Raw genomic sequence first — 16,300 nt, 5'->3', positions numbered from 1 at the left:
AACATCCTTCAAAATGGCCGTCTCGTATGTAGCAATGACAACATCCTTCAAAATGGCCGTCTCGTATGTAGCAATGACAACATCCTTCAAAATGGTCGTCTCGGAGGACATGAAGAAGAGCTCTATAATATTGCACGATCCCATGAACCAGGAGCTCCAATCAGGAAAAGGTTGGCAATCTAAACAGACCAATCCTGTGTAAGTTCCTCGTCATGGTGGTGGGAAGCCCTTTTTAAAACACTGACCTGTATAATCCACACTGCTGTCGGGAAAAGACAACGAGGAACGATACAGGGAGTTACTTGTAGTATTTGACACATCGTTGGTATAAAGTAGAATAGTCACGCCAGTACTTGAATCGCATACCACCAGAGCTTTGTAAATAGTATTTAACCTCAACCACATGTCCTCTCAGTGAAGACCCCGTTCTTTGTCCCAACTTTCATTGTTTCCTGACGCCTCGGTCACGTTATTTAAGCAATTGTGTTCTAAGGCGGTGTTTCTCAACCGTTTTCTCAACAGGAACCGGCAAGCTTTGGTCCTTCCTTCCTTCCTTACATAAAAAAATCAATGACACTTAAGAAGAGTTCTCAAGTCAGTCGGTAACATCAACGTCCCAGAGACTGGTCCAAGTATTCACCGACTAGTCAGAGGTTGAGAAACACTGTTAAAGTGGATAACTACCCTTTTACAGCCAAGCTCACTGAGTCTTTTCCCTGGTCCATTTGATCATAGTCTCCAGGCTCACTGAGTCTTTTCCCTGGTCCATTTGATCATAGTCTCAGGCTCACTGAGTCTTTTCCCTGGTCCATTTGATCATAGTCTCCAGGCTCACTGAGTCTTTTCCCTGGTCTATTTGATCATAGTCTCAGGCTCACTGAGTCTTTTCCCTGGTCTATTTGATCAGAGTCTCAGGCTCACTGAGTCTTTTCCCTGGTCCATTTGATAATAGTCTCAGGCGAGCGATAGAGGAAGATGAGTTTAGCGTACATGTCTTCCTCCAGGTCCAGCTCTCCCGTCTCTCGGACCAGGAAGATGTCGGTGCACAGCTTCAGGATACGATCCACGTTGGGCAGCTCCTCGAACATGATGGTGTGGGAGACACCGCTGAAGAACTCACGGACAAACTTACCGATGACGAGCACCACGGAGGCATAAAGACCCATGATCCTGGAGGGGCAGATCCATACATACGTAGTTAATGTAGTTATGCCCATTATACACAGCGCAGTACAGACTATACGTTTTCTTATTCAACATCCATGGTTACTTGACTAACTGTATCTGTGTTGCAGTAATGAGAAAACGATCATGTTGCTCTTTTGCACCCCAGTATCTCATCATCTGCACATCTATCACTCCAGTGTTTAATTGCTAAATTGTAATTATTTCGCCACTATGGCCTATTTATTGCCTTACCTCCCAATTCTTACTTCATTTGCACACACTGTATATAGATTTTTCTATTGTGTTATTGACTGTACGTTTGTTTATTCCATGTGTAACTCTGTGTTGTGGTTTGTGTCGCACTGCTTTGCTTTATCTTAGCCAGGTCGCAGTTGCAAATGAGAACTTGTTCTCAACTGGCCTACCTGGTTAAATAAAGGTGAAATAAATAAAATAAAAATTGACTGGTACACCTGCACTACAGGGCCTGTCTGCTATGTGATGGGATGGACACAAGCTACTGCATGGTTATTGGATGACTTATAGGAGCCGATAGTTGCATGAGATCAAATGAAATACTTGTGTGATATGATATTATGCCATTCCATGCTACGCAATGTTATGTTTTTGGTCTACTCACCCGTATCCAGCCAGGAAGCCCAGACTAGGAGGGCTGACCTGGTCGCTGAAGACATAGAGCTCCAGCCCAGCGTCGTACAGGTGCTTGGGCCTACGAACGTTGATCTGTCCCGGACTAGTCTGGTTCACGATCCACCACTCCTGGACTTCCGCCGAGTCGTTATGGGAACGCTCCAACGCCAAAGTGATGCTCATGTACACCTTCTCTGAATTAATATAATGAAATAGAATATAATAAAATATAACAGAATAGAATACAATAAAATAAAATTTAATGCTCTGGAGGAGGAGCAGAATGAGAATTTTTTGTTGTTGTCCGCACAATGTGGTAAGGTACCTTTTTAGCTTCAAAATAATACGATTGACAACAAACGCAGTGACACAACACGATAACACAATAATATGATTGACAACAAACAAAAAACATTACAAACACCACGATCATGATATTCAGATATAAAGATAGACTGTCTTGTTTTTAATGTCTTGTATATTTGACAAGTGTAAAAGTGTATTGAGATGGTGGCTCAGTTGGTGTAGCATGGAGCTTGCAACACCAGGGTTGTGGGTTCGATTCCCACAGGGGGACCAGTATAAAACATGTATACACTCACTGAATGCTGGGGGGAAGGCGCTTGTCTCCCTTAAATGCAACAAAAGTCCAAATTTGAGGGGTCTCTAAATAATGCTAATTTAATCTTTCTTCTATTTACAGTGGTAAATTTGAAAATAAAAGCTTCCAAATAAAACTAACACCCCCAGCTCTCTGTCATGGTTTAAACCATTTATTTCTATATGGCACGCTGTCCATTCAGTAGAGATGAATTCGGGCCTCAGTTGAGCACCTTTATGTATCCATTTTCCTTTTGACTTCTTCATTTTCTCCATTTGTTTGCCATGCGTCCTTGATTTAAATAAAATAGCCTTTATTCCAATGCATTAGATTTAACATGTTGTTGTGTAGTTGAGCCCACGAGTGGATAACTCATGACATTCCATGCCAAGATTGACAAGATTCTGTAATTGACAGCGGCCCTGTCAAGCCTACCTAAAAGACAAACAGTCCACTCTTCCCAACATCCTGTTACGAACCGAAATGGTCGGCTGAATGTCAGGAGGCCATCTGCAGATTCATTTTACACCCTTTAAGTACCTCAAGGGGGGGTCAAATGTAGACACTTTTACGATTTACATGTGTTAAACAGAACTCGTCAACCATCCCCAGCCGCGTCCTCAGAGCATGCGCAGACCAGCTGGCTGGTGTGTTTACGGACATATTCAATCTCTCCCTATCCCAGTCTGCTGTTCCCACATGCTACATTGTTCCTGTTCCCAAGAAAGCTAAGATAACTGAACTAAATGACTATCACCCTGTAGCACTCACTTCCATCATCATGAAGTGCTTTAAAACTTCTTGCAACTATAGGGGGTGCTGTTCCGCATTAGCATATTTGTGTCTCCAAATTAAACTGCCTCGTGCTAAATTCTTGATCGTACAATATGCATATTATTGTTATTATTGGATAGAAAACACCTTCTAGTTTCTATAAAGTTTGGAATTTTGTCTTCTGAGTGGTACAGAACAATTTCTACAGCACTTTTCATGACAGGGTTCCAGATTTCAGAAATTTTTACCTCTGATCTGGGGTTGTTTATAAGGCCACAGTGAAATGCTTATGAAGAAACCGACACTGCCTACGTTCTTCCTCTGGTGTCTGTACGTCATCACGTTTTCAATGAAATCGATGGGACGTTCACAGCCATTATAAATGACAAAAAAGTACAAGAGACCCCCCTTTCTCAACGTGCGCCTCAAGCGTTGAAGGCCATCGAACCTGCCTCGTTCCAAATCGTTTTTCTAACCAGCAATATTTCTGCCGGTCATGTTTTCAGTCTATAGTTGTTAAAAACATCATAATGTAGTGAATTTGAAACGTTTTATAAGCAATTTATATCCGTTTAGTGCGATTCTGAGGAATTTATTTTCGTCACTCTGAAAGTTTGGACACGTTTTAGGGTGTCGGTCGTTGGTGGTGACATTTCGAAGGACAGAGGACATCTATCGACCCAAAAGACGTTTATAACATAGAAAAGATACATTGCCCAAGAATCTGATGGAAAACAGCTCAAAGTAAGCAATATTTAATATGTATAAATCGTGTTTCTGTCGAAATATTTTAAAACGCATATTTCGCCATTTTTTGGTATAGCTTCACTTGGCCAACCCTGTATTGAAAAGTAAGGGATTAATTTTAAAAAATAAATCAGCGGTTGCATTAAGAAACTAATTTGTCTTTCGATTTGCTGTCAACCCTGTAATTTTTTAGTCAAGTTATATTGATTAGCTGTCAATTAAAAACTAGATCACTCTGATAGATGACGTCAGAACAGATTGAGGCTTGATTACTTAGTATTTTATGTTGTAACCAGGTTTTGTATGGCTAAATAATGCACCGTTTCGAACAGAGACTGTATATGTATATTGTTAAAATGATGTTACAGGACGTGTCATCGCGAAAATCTGAGAAGGTAGTGAAAAAATTAATATATTTTGGCGTTATTACTTATACCTCTTTGGCTTGAATCGATGCTCCGGGTAACGTTTGCACCATGTGGTATGCTAACTTGGTAATCATATAGACCTAATCAATATAGACCTAATCAATATAGACCTAATCAATATAGACCTACTCAATATAGACTTAATCAATATAGACCTACTCAATATAGACCTACTCAATATAGACCTAATCAATATAGACCTAATCAATATAGACCTAATCAATATAGACCTACTCAATATAGACCTACTCAATATAGACCTAATCACTATAGACCTAATCAATATAGACCTAATCAATATAGACCTAATCAATATAGACCTAATCAATAGCTGAATGTCATTAGGAACACTTCAGGTGTTTGGTAACAGATGTCTATTTCCATTCATCAAATGGCGCGAGTACACATGCAGTTTGGATGCTGGAATTCACACTGTGTTTAAATGCTGCTTTACCTTTATACAGTTGTTCTATGGGCTTGGCCTCGGAGTCACTAGGGGCTCGGAGGTACCGCGGGAAGATATGTTTTATCACCCTGGTAACAGAAGAATACAACAGGCTGTTTGTTACTAACAACAGTTATCACATAGATAAATATTTCAGATTAGTTTATAAAGCTAGAATACTTACGACATCCATTTTTGGATTTATAAATAAATGATATACACTGAGTACACAACACATTAAGAACACCCTCTCTTTCCATGACATAAGACTGACCAGGTGAATCCAGGTGAAAGCTATGATCCCTTATTGATGTCACCTGTTAAATCCACTTCAATCAGGTAGGTGAAGGGGAGGAGACAGACAGGTTAAAGAAGGATTTCTAAGCCTTGAGACAATAGAGACATGGATTGTGTACGTGTGCCATTCAGACGGTGAATGGGCAAGACAAATGATCTAAGTGCCTTTGAGCAGGGTAGGTTCCTGTGTGTATCAAGGATGGTCCACCACCCAAAGGACATCCAGTCAACTTGACACAACTGTGGGAAGCATTGGAGTCAACATGGGCCAGCATCCCTGTGGAATGGCTTTCGACACATTGTAGAGTCTGAGGTAAAAGAGAAGTGGTGGTAGCAGTAGGGCTACTGTCTTCACCTGCCACTGTCCCCCCTGTATTCAACTACACTCCCCTGTCACTGTTCCCCCTGTATTCAACTACACTCCCCTGTCACTGTCCCCCCTGTATTCAACTACACTCCCCTGTCACTGTTCCCCCTGTATTCAACTACACTCCTGTACTAGTCCCACCTTGTAATCAAATACACTCCTGTCAATGTCCACATGTTATATCAACTACAACCCTCATCCTGTAATGTTCATACTGTATTCAATACAAACTCCTGCCATGCCCTGTAATATCAAATAACTCCCCGTAGCAATGTCACTGGTAATATTCATCAACTCCCTTATGTCCCCGCTGTATTCAAACTACATCCCATTACTGTTCCACCTGTAATTCAACTACACTCCTGTAACATGATACCATGTAATATACAATACACTCACTGCAAGTCCCCCTGTATTTCAACTACAATACCTGTCACTGTTCCAGCTGTCAACAGCACTATAGTTATGTCCCCTGTATTACAAACTAAATAACCCCTGTCATAGTTACCTTGTAATTCACTATCACTCCTGTCACTTAGTTACACCTGTAGTTACTACAACTCTGCACATCAGTCCCCGTGTAATTCATTCAACTACACTCCCTTGTCACATAAGATTCCCCCTGTTATCAACTACACTCCTTGATCACTGTTATCCCTGTATATCCACTACACTCCCTGTCACTGTTCCCTGTATCATTCTACCACTCCACTGTCACCGTCCCCTGTGTTCACTGACATCCACACTGTTCAATGTCCCCCTATATGTCAACTACATCCTGTCCATGTTCCATTGTTTCAACTACACTCCCTGTATGATTTCGACCTGGTTATTCAATACACTCTCCTGTACTGTTACCAGACATGTAATTACAACTACACTCCTAACTGATCATGTTCACTGTGTAATTCACTAAAAGTACCCATAGCCAAATGTACTGATAAATTCAACTACACTCCACCCCGTCATGTCCACCTGTATTATAACTAACACTCGCCATAGATACTGTAACTGTAATTCAACTACACTCCTTGTATGTATCCCTGTATTCAACTACACTCACCCTGTACTGTTCACCACCTGTATTACAATTACACTCCACGTACTGTCACTGTTCGCTGTTAACTAAACACTCTCCCCTGTCACTGTCACCCTGTATTAAACTACATACTGCATGATATCCACCTGTTTAAACAGTCAACTCCACTGTGAACTGTTCTGACCTAGGTATTATCCCCTTACACTCCCCTGTCACATTGTTAGCCCGGCTGTGATTCAGCTTAATCCTTGATCCTGGGTTACCACCTTGTAAAATCAACTAACACCCCTGTCAACTCGGTTCGATGTACTTCTAAACACTACCTTATGTTCACCTGGTTTCACTAACTCCCTGGTCAACTAGTTCCTCCCTGTAAAATACTCATCATGTCCACTGGTTTATGTATTCAACTAAAAATGCCTGTCACTGTCCAACAATGTATTCCTCATCACCTGTACTGTTCGCCATGTAATTTCCCTCCTCCCTAGTAATGTTTCCCACCACACCTGTCTTTCAACCGCTGCCTCCCTGTCATGTTCGCCAGTGGTATCAATTTATACTACACTGTATGGTTCGCCTGTTCAAAACTACACTCCTGTCACGTTCTGTATTCACTACCTCCTGTACTCGGTTCCTGGTATTCAACTACATCCCTGTCACTGTTCCCCTGTATTCAACTACTCCTCGTCAGTGTCCCCCTGTATTCAGCACTAGACACTCCCTGTCCATGTTCCTGATTCCTGTGAATTCAACTAACACTCACTGTCTGTTCCCATGCTACTTCAACTAACTCACTGCCAATGTTCCCTCTGTATTAACACACTCCCTGTCTCTTGAAAGCGGATCACTTGGTTCCCTGTAATTAAAATAACTACAATCCTGCATGTTCCACTGTAGTTCAACTTACATCCTCTGTTGGTGTCCGCATTGTTTCGAACTACACTGCACTTAACTGTTCCACCTGTATTACTAATTCCTGGTTGTTCCACCCTGTAGTTCAACTTACACTGCCTATGTTCCCAAATGTGATTAACTCACAATCCTGTCATGTTCTCCATGTATTCAACTACACTCCTGTTTACTGTTCCCTGTCATTCAAATACCTCCCCTGTACTGTGTAGCTGTAATTCAACATACAACTCCCCCTGACTGGGTTGTATTCAAACTACACTTCCTGCTAGTTCACTCACTGTTTAACTACATTCTGTCATAAGTTATACGGTATGTATTACTACACTGCCTGTTCTGTAAATTCACTACATCCCCCTGATCACTGTTTATCCCTTGTTCAACTACCTCCGCTGTCCCTGTATTTCCCTGTATTCAACGTCAGCTAAACTCCTGCCATGTTCCCATGTATTCACTAACATCCCTGTACTGGGTTCCCTGTATTTCACTACTCCCCTGATCACTGTTTCCCCTCGTCTTAAGGTGGTGAACTACATCTGTCCTGTCCCACCTGTAATATGCAACTACAATCCTGTCATGTTCCCTGTTTCACTGAACTCCCCTGCAACTGTTCTGTATATACACCACTCCAGTGTCATGTTCCACCTGTATTACCACTCCATGTCTGTTCCACATCAAACTGTATTCACAACTACACACTCCACTGCCAATGTATCAAAACCTGTATTCAATGTACAATACCCATCAACATGTTTCACCTAAGTAATTCCAATACAACTCCTGTCACTCAGTCCTGATATTCAACTAACCTCCCATGTCCTGATTCCACCCTGTATACACAAACTACACACTCCCTGTCAACTGTTTTCACCTGTATTCATAAATCCAATAGCTCCATGTTCGTTCACGCTGTTATACGACCTAACCCTGTCACTGTTTCCTCATGTAAATTCAACCTACACTCTTGTTCCATATTGTTCGCTGTATTCAATAACTCCCCTGTCACTGTCCAAAGAACAAACTGTTATTAAAAACTAACACCTCCCCCTGACTAACGTTTATCAATGGATCACTAACCCTCCTCCATGATCCTGTTCCAGCTGTAATTCTAACTACACCCTCCTGTCAATGCTTACCAACTGTCTTCAAACTAACATACAATTTCACAATAAAATGGTATGCAAACAACACAAAAAAATACTCACCAAACAGCGGCGATCCAGCCCCAGCCCGAGGCCCGCTACACTCGTCCGCCCGGCCCAGAATATAGACTATGATGTGACAGTAGAAGGTGAGTCGACGGTGATAAAGAAGTATTTGCTGCGGTTCACCTGTTATTCCTAACTGCCTGTTTCCCGCTGTATTAAATCACTCCCTGTACTGTTCCCTGTCTCAACTACATCCTGTCACTGTTTACCCTGGTATTTCCTACATTCCTGTGATGTTTGTATTACTAACCATCTGTCCCTCGTTCCCTGTAATTCAAACTTAACATCCCCCTTGACTGGGTTCCTGGTCTCAAACTACACTCCCTGGACTGTTGCCTTGTAAATTCTAACATCCCTTGCACTGTTCCTGTTTCATAACTCCCCTGTACTGTTCTGTATTCAACTCATCCCTGGTCTGTTTCCCCCTGTCATTCAACTAATCCCTGTCTGTTCCTGTTTCACCTCACTCTGTAACTGTTCCCTGTATTCAACCTAATCCTGTCACTGGTTTCCTTGTTATTCAACTCACTTTCTGTCATGTTCCTGTATTCAATTACATCCCTGTCTGTTCGCGCGACGTGATGACGGGAGTGAGGGGATGTAGTTTCAATTGAATAGGGGGATTACTAACACTCCGTGAGCGTGGGTAGTAGCTTGTTTCGACATGGTGGGGAGCGATGACAGCGGAGTGTAGGTTATAAGGGGGAGTGAGGGGAGTGTGTTGTACAGGGGGAGACAGTGCGGGGAGCTGATAGTTGAATACAGGGGACGAACAGGTAGTGCAGGGAGTGATAGTTTGACTACTGGGAACAGTGAGGGGAGTGTAGTTGATACAGAGGGACCGTGACAGGGGAGTCTGTAGTTGAATAAGGGGGAACAGTGAACCATGGTTGATGGATCGATGTCTAGTTTCACTGCTAGTCTGTATTTCGACACCGCAGTGGTGTGGTTGTGTCCGTGATCAGGGGCAAGTGGAGGGAGTGTAGTTGAAATAACAGAGGGGAAGTGGCTGGATGTTGGGCAAGTGTATAGTACATCCGTCAGGGGTGGGTTGATCAGGGGGAGTTGTCGCGTGAAGGGGGAGTTTGTATACCGGGCGAAAGTGGCGGAGTGGGTTGAATAACACAGGGCGTAGTGGAGTGTAGTGAATACAGGGAAAGTGACAGGGGAGTTTGTTGAATAGGGGGGAACAGTGGTCAGGGGAGTGTTGATACAGCGGGAACAGTGGCGGGGATGTGTTTAATAAGGGGGAAAGTGACAGGGGAAGTGTAGTTGAAATAGGGGAAGTGAAGGGAAGTGTAGTTGACTGATGACGGGGGCACTAGTAGTTGGCAGGGTCCTCCACACGAGTGATGTAGTTACTCCTATTCACCTTAGCTCTCTGCACTTTGATATGCCTAGGGCTGTTGGATAGTCACAGTTGGTCATCGTGGAGTGTCTTGGACAAACTACACTTCCTGTCAGCGGTGGTATATTACAGTGACAGGGGATGTAGGCATATTGATTAGGGGGAAACAGTGACAGGGAGTGTAGTTGAAATACAGGGGGAAGTGACAGCGGCGAGTGTAGTTGAATTACAGGCGGGAATGTGACAGGGGAGACCCTCGTAGGTTATAGAATTATAGAGGGGACACTACAATGGCACAGTGGGCAGTCGGGCCATAGTTGTTGAATGTCGGGGGGTGATACAGTGATGGCCCGGAGTGTGGAGGTTGAATATCAGGATGCCGAGACCAGGTTTGCCGGGGCAGTTGTCGTGTTGGGAAATCTTTACGGGGGGACAGATGCGTCCCTAGCCGTAGGTCATGGTGAATAAGGTGGTGAGTCACAGTGACACTGGTAGTGAGTTGTAAGTCTTAGACATATAGGGGTGCACAATGCCTAGAAAGGGGACGTGTCCGTCTGTAATTACAAGGGGGAAACACGTAAATCCCATGGATGGCTGTGTATATGTGAAGGAAGCAGGCTGTTGACTTCTTTTAAACATTGTTACAATTTTGAAAGGTGGTTACATTTATTCAGGCCATCCTTGCTTATTTACATTATAGAGAGCTGAGTCTATTTGTTTTCAACTTCGATTCGATCTATAAATTAAAATAGTTTGATATGGTATATTTTTAATTTATTTATGAATTAATTGACAAATAATAGAAAGTCACTCACACTCTGTCTCGCTGGGTCCGTTGAGCAGTAGGGCTCGCTCATTTGGTTGCATCATCCAGGAAGTCACTTCTCCATGCAAACTCAGCTTCGCTCCCAGAAGTGCAGGTTACTGTGGAAATGGACGCAGATATTTCAACATCTCAACAGTTTGTGAGATTATAAGAAAAAGGTAATATGAAATTTATGTGATGTAAAATGAAATCTGTATTTGAGAAATAAGATTCTCTGTATCTCTACTCTACTACTGTCGTTACCGTATAGAACAGACTAGTTTGATGGGGAACTGTTCTTACCGTGGATAGACCAAGTACAGTTGAGGGAACTGTTCTTACCGTAGGATAGACAAGCTACAGTGATGGGGAACTGTTCTTACCGTGGATAGACCAAAGCTACAGAGTGAGGGGGACTGTTCTTACCGTTGGATAGACCAAGCTACAGTGATGGGGAATGTTCTTACCGTTGGATAGACCAAGCTACAGTGATGGGGAACTGTTCTTACCGTGGATAGACCAAGCTACAGTGATGGGGAACTGTTCTTTACCGTAGGATAGACCAGCTACAGTGATGGGGGAACTGTTCTTACCGTAGGATAGCAAGCTAAAGTTGAGGGGACTGTTCTTACCGTTGATAGACCAAGCTAAGTGATGGGGAACTGTTCTTACGTTGGATAGACCAAGATACAGTGATGGGGGACATGTTCTACGTAGGATAGACCAAGCTACAGTGATGGGGGAACTGTTCTTACCGTTGATAAACCAAGCTACAGTGATGGGAAACTGTTCTTACGTTGGATAGACAAGATACGTGTGGGGATGTATTACTGTGGATAGACCAAGCTACAGTGATGGGGAACTGTCCTTACGTTGGATAGACCAAGCTAGCATGGATGGGGAACTGTTTTACCGTTGGATAGACCAAGCTCAGTGATGGGAGAACTGTTTTTACTGCTGGATAGACCAAGCTACAGTGATGGGGGACTGTTTACTTACGTTGGATAACCAAGCTACAGTGATGGGGAACTGTTTCTTTACCGTTGGATAGACCAAGATACAGTGATGGGGAACTGCTTCTTATGCTGGAAGAGCCAAGCTATCAGTGATGGGGAACTGTCCTTAACCGTTGGATAGACCAAGTACAGTGATGGGGAATGTTCTTACGTTGGATAGACCAAGCTACAGTGATGGGGGAACTGTTTCTTTACTGCTGGGATAGACCAAGCTACAGTGATGGGGAACTGTTCTTACCGTTGGATAGACCAAGCTACAGTGATGGGGAACTGTTCCTTGGAGCTGAGCATCTCCATGATGTTCGTTCTACTGGGAGGACTGATGGTCCACAGACTGTTAGAGCTGCCCTCCAACTCAGCTATGGTCAGGTCCTCTGGCATGTAGTACTCCAACCACTGCATCGCTTCCTGTTTCGGGGGAGGACAGGAGGGATGAGAATATTGTCCCTCTGTTACTAAGGAGATTTGTCCTATGCTTGGCTACCAACCCAGTGAGACAAACACACACATAAGTAGTCGCATAAATTACTTGTAACCGTGTACTTACAGGATAGGACTGGTATGACCTCATAAAGGTGCCATGGATGTCATGTTTGGAGACTTCTCTGAGCTGGTTCTGCTGAGCACTCATAGTGAAGATCGGCTGGAAGACATAACGTAGAGATATAATCTACAGAACAAAACTGTCTGACTGACTGACCCCGATCAACTGATGGACCCGTCAGTAGTGGAGCCTTAGTTCTGAGCTGCTACAGTACCTGGAACCCGGCCAGGGTGATGGAGAAGGAGACGTCCAGGGGTCTGTTGACCACCCCCACCACAGACTTGATCAGAGACATGAAGAGTAGAGGGAACCAGATGATACAGATCAGAAGCATGACGATCATCCCTCCCATCCCATACTTCACCACCGGCTTCTTCGCTTGGCCCCGCGGCTGGGGGTATCTCTGGAGGGGGAGGGGGGAGAGGAGGACTATAGTTATGGACTGAGGATACCACTGGAGAGGAGAGGAGGTCTATAGTTATGGACTGAGGGTACCACTGGAGAGAGAGGAGGTCTATAGTTATGGACTGAGGGTACCACTGGAGAGGAGGTCTATAGTTATGGACTGAGGGTACCTCCTGAACTTATTTAGGCTTGCCATAACAAAGGGGTTGAATACTTATTGACCCAAGACATTTCAGCTTTTCATTTTTAATTCATTTGTAAAAATGTCTATAAACATAATTTCACTTTGACATTATGGGGTATTGTGTGTAGGCAAGTGACAAAAAAAATCCCAATTTAATCCATCTGAAATTCCAACAACATGTGGAAAAAGTCGAGAGGTGTGAATACTTTCTGAAGCTTTCGGGAGGATACACAACCTACCCTCTCTGACTCCCTCCAGCACTTGAGGACGAAGATGTGAGCGTAGATGTCTTCCATACAGATCCAAGAGGATAAAGACAGAGAGGTGTCGGTCCAGACCCAGTCCATCACCGCACGCAACTCAGACAGGAACGGGATCAGACGGAACCTGGAAGGGGAACACTGGGGTTAGGACACTCAATTCACAGCCTATTTCTCATGTATATAGCATGTTGAATTATGCAAGGGAGAGAGAATTTGTGACTACTGGTCGAGTTGGAGTCAAGTTACGAGTCCTGGACTCGAGTACTACACCCCTGGAGTACAATTTGAGACTTGCACATTGTGCAACAGTGATATTCAGTGCATTCTGAAAGTATGCAGACCTCTTGACCCCTTTATCCTCATTTTGTTAAGTTACAGCCTTATTCTAAAATGGATGAAATTGTTTTTTCCCCCCCCTTATCAATCAACACACAATAACCCATAATGACAAAGCAAAAACAGGTTTGTAGAAAATTTAGCAAATGTTTAKAWWWTTTWAAACTTAAACATCACATTTACATCAGTATTCAGACCCATTAATCAGCACCTTTGGCAGCGATTACAGCCTCGAGTCTTCTTTGGTATGACGTTTGGCACACCTGTATTTGTGGAATTTCTCCCATTCTCCTCCACAGATCCTCTCAAGCTCTGTCAGGTTGGATYGGGAGRGTKGCTGCACAGCTGTTTTCAGGTCTCTCKAGAGATGTTAAATCGGGTTCAAGTRCGGYCTRTGYCTGGGCRACTCAAGGACATTTACTGACTTGTCCCAAAGCCACTCCTGCGTTGTCTTGGCTGTGTGCTTAGGGTCGGATGGTTATCCTTCTGGAAGGTTCTCTCATCTCCACAGAGGACCTCTGGAGCTCTGACAGGTTACTAATGCTAACACGGTTACTAATGATAAACACGGTTACTAATGATAAACACGGTTACTAATGATTAAACACGGTTTACTAATGATAAACACGGTTACTAATGATAAACACAGTTACTAATGCTAAACACGGTTACTAATGATAAACACGGTTACTAATGATAACACAGTTACTAATGCTAAACACGGTTACTAATGATAAAACAGTTACTAATGATCAACACGGTTACTAATGTAAACACGGTTACTAATGCTAAACACGGTTTTAATGCTAAACACAGTTACTATGCTAAAACAGGTTACTAATGCTAAACACGGTTACTATGATAACACGTACTAATGCTAAACACGGTTACTAATGATAAACACGTTACTAATGATAAACACGGTTACTAAGGTTGAATAAAACACGGTTACTAATGATAAACACGGTTACTAATGATAAACACGGTTACTAATGTAAACACGGTACTAATGTGAACACGGTTAATGATCAACACGGTTACTAATGCTAAACACGGTTACTAATGAGAAAACACAGTTACTAATGCTAAACACAGTTACTAATGCTAAACACAGTTACTAATGCTAAACACGGTTACTAATGCTAAACACGGTTACTAATGCTAAACACGGTTACTAATGTAAACACGGTTACTAATGATAAACCGGTAACTAATGCTGAACACGGTTGACTAATGATCAACCGGTTACTAATGATCAACACGGTTACTAATGCTAAACACGGTATACTAACACGGTTACTAATGCTAAACACGGTTACTAATGATAAACACGGTTACTAATGCATTAAAACACGGTTACTAATGATAAACACGGTTACTAATGCTAAACACGGTTCTATGATAAACACGTTACTAATGTAAACAGTTACTAATGATAAACACGGTTACTAATGAAAACACAGTTACTAATGCTAAACACGGTTACTAATGATAACACGGTACTAATGTAAACACGGTTACTAATGATAAACACGGTTACTAATGATAAACACGGTTACTAATGATAAAACACGGTTATAATGATAAACACAGTTACTAATGCGAAACACGGTTACTAATGCTAACACGGTTACTAATGATAAACACCGGTTACTAATGATAAACACGGTTACTAATTGATGAAACACGGTTACTAATGATAAACACGGTTACTAATGATAAACAGGTTACTAATGATAAACACAGTTACTAATGATAAACACGGTTACTAATGCTAAACACGGTTACTAATAAAACGTTATAATGATAAACACGGTTACTAATGATAAACACGGTTACTAATGATAACACGGTTACTAATGATAAACACGGTTACTAATGATAAACACGGTTACTAATGATAACACGGTACTATGATCAACACGGTTACTAATGATAAACACGGTTACTAATGCTAAACACGGTTACTAATGATAAACACGGTACTAATGATAAACACGGTTACTAATGCTAAACACGGTTACTAATGATTAACACGGTTACTAATGATAAATACGGTTACTAATGATAAACACGGTTCTAATGATCAACACGGTTACTAATGATAAACACGGTTACTAATGCTAAACACGGTTACTAATGATAAACACGGTTACTAATGATAAATACGGTTTACTAATGCTAAACACGGTTACTAATGCTAAATACGGTTACTTAATGCTAAACACGGTTACTAAGGCTATAAACACGGTTACTAATGATAAACACGGTTACTAGCTGAACACGGTTACTAATGATAAACACGGTTACTAATGATAAATCACGGTTACTAATGATGAAACACGGTTACTAATGATAAACACGGTTACTATATGATAAACACGGTTACTAATGATAAACACGGTACTAATGATAAACACGGTTACTAAGTAAACACGGTTACTAATGATAAACACCGGTTACTAATGATTAAATCACGGTTACTAATGATAAACACGGTTACTAATGATAAACACGGTTACTAATGATTAAACACGGTTACTATGATAAACACGGTTACTAATGATAAACACGGTTACTAATATAAACACAGTTACTAATTGACCTAAACACGGTTACTAATGATAAACACGGTTACTTTAATGCTAAACACGGTTACTAATGCTAAACACGGTTACTAATGATAAAACTACAACAGGTTACTAATGATAAACACGGTTACTAATGATAAACACGGTTACTAATGATAAACACGGTTACTAATGC

At 42.0% G+C, this 16,300-nt stretch overlaps 1 pseudogene; it reads right to left on the bottom strand.

Moving 5' to 3' along the window:
* Positions 1 to 256: 256 nt before the first annotated feature.
* The window catches only part of LOC139025747 (piezo-type mechanosensitive ion channel component 2-like), a 53,023-nt pseudogene continuing 36,979 nt past the window's right edge, over positions 257 to 16,300 (bottom strand).

The sequence above is a fragment of the Salvelinus sp. IW2-2015 genome, unplaced genomic scaffold (assembly GCF_002910315.2).
Source record: "Salvelinus sp. IW2-2015 unplaced genomic scaffold, ASM291031v2 Un_scaffold3211, whole genome shotgun sequence".
Classification (NCBI taxonomy): Eukaryota; Metazoa; Chordata; class Actinopteri; order Salmoniformes; family Salmonidae; genus Salvelinus; species Salvelinus sp. IW2-2015.
Note: the sequence above shows the minus strand (reverse complement) of the source record. Positions and strands in the feature narration are given on the sequence as shown.